This window comes from Suncus etruscus (assembly GCF_024139225.1).
Source record: "Suncus etruscus isolate mSunEtr1 chromosome 15 unlocalized genomic scaffold, mSunEtr1.pri.cur SUPER_15_unloc_3, whole genome shotgun sequence".
In the NCBI taxonomy this organism is placed as follows: Eukaryota; Metazoa; Chordata; class Mammalia; order Eulipotyphla; family Soricidae; genus Suncus; species Suncus etruscus.
This window is the reverse complement of record NW_026060297.1, coordinates 139,174-143,212: the sequence shown is the minus strand read 5'-3', so window position 1 is coordinate 143,212 and position 4,039 is coordinate 139,174. Positions and strand designations below refer to the sequence as shown.

General features: G+C 43.7%; 1 non-coding gene across 1 annotated transcript; it reads right to left on the bottom strand.

Annotated features, from left to right (window-relative positions):
* Positions 1 to 308: 308 nt before the first annotated feature.
* Positions 309 to 415, bottom strand: LOC126000484 (U6 spliceosomal RNA). Its single transcript, XR_007492766.1, has one exon. It is a non-coding gene; the product is annotated as a U6 spliceosomal RNA (small nuclear RNA).
* Between the last annotated feature and the right edge of the window lie 3,624 nt (positions 416 to 4,039).

Below are 4,039 nucleotides of genomic sequence, written 5' to 3'. Positions count from 1 at the left end.
ATATGGAATGCCGGGATTCAAACCTCCATTGGTCCTAGGTAGGCCGCTTGCAAGGCAAATGTCCTAACACTGTGCTTTCTCTCTAGCCCCTCTTCATTACATTTTTTGATGGAATTAGATTTTTTTCTTGTTAAGTCTGTCAGTACCTTGTAAATCTTAGATATTAGTCCCTTATCTGATGGATACTGGGTGAATAGTTTCTCCCATTCTTGGAATGCTTTTGTATCCTAGGCAATATTTCCTTTGAGGAGCAGAACCTTCTCAGCTTAATTTCTTTCCAACTATTTGTCTCTGCTACCAATTTTTTTTAAAATATGGAATGCTTCACGAATTTGCATGTCATCCTTGTGCAGGGGCCATGCTAATATTCTCTGTATTGTTCCAATTTTAGTATATATGCTGCCGAAGCGAGCACTCTGCTACCATTTGTTTGTAGAGTGCTGTTTCCTCCTTGAAGATGCTATAGTCTCAATGGAGTTGTTTTTTTGATTGTTTTTACCAACGTATTTTTTTTTGTACCTATGATTTCAGGCCTGATATCAGAGTCTTTAATCCATTTGGATTTGACCTTTGTGCATGGTGTTAGATAAAGGTCTGAGTTTGCTTTTTTGCAAGTGGCTAACCAGTTGTGCCAACACCATTTGTTGAAGAGGCTTTCCTTGCTCCATTTTGGATTTCTTGCCCCTTTATCAAAGATTAATTGATTGCAGTCTGGGGAACTGAAGAAAATTCTAAAGTAGATAGAATTCTTTTGTGTGAGTGACATGGAAAGGCCTACATTGCTTCATATACCTTATTCAAAAGAATATTCATATTGAATAAAAATGATGTATTTGTACATTTTTGGGGAAGGTCTGAGCTTAACCTCTGACACCATAGAATTCCTAGAAAAAATCTTGTTGGAGAGGTGCTTACTCATAGAACAATTGTGAGAATTAATTAATTAAATTCCTTACTTCCTTTAATTCAACAAAGCTAGGGCTTAGTCCTACATTGCATATATATCTGTCCTAGCTGTGTTTGTGGGGGGAACCATATAGCAGGTGGATAGCAAGCCCTGAATACCCCTGGCAGAGGCACTTTCAGGCTGAGTGCAGTGACCATTCTACTGCCAGCCTGCAGGGGACAGTGATGAATTGGACTTCTGCCTCAAACTCAGCCCCTGCCCTAGACTCCCAGGGACTCAGAAGTGCAGTTCCTCCCTCTAGAGCAAGACCAATGTTCCTGTCCTATTCACATTCTGATCCCAACCCCATTCTGTTTTCTAGGAGAGAAAGGAGTTTCTGTCTGTTTATGTTCACATGGGAATGAGCTGATGCGCAGAAGTGCTGCCCAATTGGCATTTTTGGCCCTTGCAGGCACTTCCTGTCAGGCAGGGGATTTCTTCTTCTACAGTGCTTACACCTGTGTCTTTTGTATAGGGATTCATACAAACTGCCCTTCTGCTGCTCTTCTGGAATAATAAATACATAGTGGTGAAGATGGTGCTGCATCATTGGAAGTCCAGTTCCCAAGTAGGGGGAGAATGTGAGCATAGGATAGGACAGCAGAGGAGGACAAGAGTGTGCAGCTCCCCTACTTTCAAGGTGTGGCTCCTGGACTCTGTAATTTGAGTCCACTTTTGTCCTTGTTTACTGGGTTTCGTTTAATGGTCCCCAATGTGCTCAGACTTGGCTCCTGAATCAATGTTCTTGGATCACCACTGGCAGGTCTCAGACCTTAGAGGGGTTCTGGAGTCCATAAAATATGTACTGGTGATATGTTGCCAAGGAAATCCTTCATCCCAGAATTTTCCCCTAAAACCCCATTCCTACCTATCAGTGATTAGATCTCTTACTGATTGTTAGTTCTGGCTCCACAGCAGATAGGGGGTTCTCCTGGTCTGCACTCAGGTGTCCCTGATGCTCTGCATGATGGATCATATGTGGAATCCCAGATTCTTTCTGGGCAGGCCATGTACAACACAAGTGCCTCCTGGCTGTTCTGTAGGTTCAGCACAACCTTCTTCATTTGTATTTTGCTTCAGTTCCAAGATGCTAGGCTAATGCCTATTTATTTGTCTTTTCCTATATTCCGGATCCACCAGGGAGGTCTCCCCAGCGTTCCTAACTCTCTAAAATCTGGGTGAAGAATTATCTGCCTTATTGGAAACTATGTGGCTGGGTCCATTCCTTAGTGTGCACTTCCGTTTGAGTTTTTGTTTGGATTTCTTTGTGCTGTGATACTTCAGATTGTTTGGTTTTGTATAGAATTTTTCCCATGTTGGTTATACTAAGGGGTTACTCTGGCTCTGCACTCAGAAATCAATCCCAGCAGGCCCATTGGACCATAGGGGATGCTGGGATTTGAACCACTGTTCTTCCTGAATTGGCTGCATGCAAGGCAAATGCCCTACTGCTGTGCTATATCTCTGGCTCCCTGAAAATAAAGTTTTTGTTTTTGTGCCTTGCTCATGTGCTCAGGAATAACCTCTGTTGCTCAGGGGATCATGTGGGATGCAGAGTTGCAATCCAAGCCCTATGATTACAGGGAAAATACCCTCCATGCTGTTATGGATTCCAGCCAGAGTATTTAACATTACCCATAAGGTCAAGGCTGGTTCTTCCTGAAGACAGAGGGGAGAGGTCCTGAACCACTTTATTGTACTAGGGATCTCGACCACCTTCATTTGTGATCTGGCTCAGGACATAGAGTGGTTGTGCCTGGACACTCTCAGATGAACCTCTACAGAGACTTGAAGATAAACTAGGACCTATGGGTCATAAGTGAGAACCGCCCTGGGGCCATCCATGCAGAATCTACCTGTGGGGGGCCCAGGATCAAGTGTGTATCTGGGTTCAACATGAGACCTAATTCTCTGTAGATCCCCCAAGGACAAGCACCTCCCTATTTTACTAACCCACAGTCCTTACATTATTTCTTTTATTATTTTTGTTTTGTTTTTTGGGGTAACACACTCCTTGCTCTATGTTCAGAAATCACTCCTGGCAAGCTGGGGGGGTGTAAATATGGGATGCTCAAATTCGAACTAGTGTCCTTCTGCATAAAAGGCAAACATCTTATCTCCATGCTATCTCTCTGGCCCCATCATTACTTTATTTGTTAGGGGAGTCCAACTTTACAGTTTTAAATGTTATTTCATATGCCCTGAGAGATCATTTGTTGGGTATTTGCTTTGGCGGGTATGAACCAGGCTTGATTCTGGCTCCACACTGACCTCTATGGTTCAAGGGGTCACCTCTGAGCACAGACTTTAGAGTCATTTCTGAGCACTGTGGCCCAAAACTCCTCCTGTAATATCTCATTTAATGTTGGTGAAGGGGATCTCTTAGCCACCACTGAGCATGCTCAGGGCTTTCTCCAGCTCAGACCTCAGACCTCCGACCTCCTAATGTTATTCAGGGACACTTGGAATGCTAGTGATCCAACCTGAGCAATCCTGTGTAAGGTGATGCCTCCCCTCTATGGTATTGTCCCAACCCACAAAGGGTCCAACTTGAATCTGAACAAGTGTGACTTAGTTTTGTTCATGATTTGTTAAGGGCCACATGGCATCAGTCCCTTCTGATCTTCTTGGGGGTTATTGTCAAAGGCATAAATTCAGGAAACAGAACTGGTGAGAGCCAAAGGGTCAGGTTTCCCTCTCCAGGCTGTTGCCTCTTCCTCCTAATTCATATGAGTCACTTGGAGCCTACCAGCATCAGTTTTGTTGGTTCTTTGTGCAGTCGTTTCTAAAATTTCCTGCATGTGATTGTTCAATCTCATATTCTATCTGGATCACGGTCTTCAGCATCAAGTTCATTTTTGGGTGCAGACATTGTAATCCCTTGGCCACAATGCAAGTGCCTCGCAGCCTGTCCTAATCATGGCTCAACTTGCCTCTTTCTCAGTCTCTTTGGTCCATCAAAATAATCTATCAATGATCCACAGGAATAAAGGAACAATATCAAATAGTCCTGTCTTTGAGGGTCTTCCATCCTGATCACCTGGCTGAGACCCCAGATTCTGGGGTGCTCAGAGTGGCCCTTGATAAAAAGAA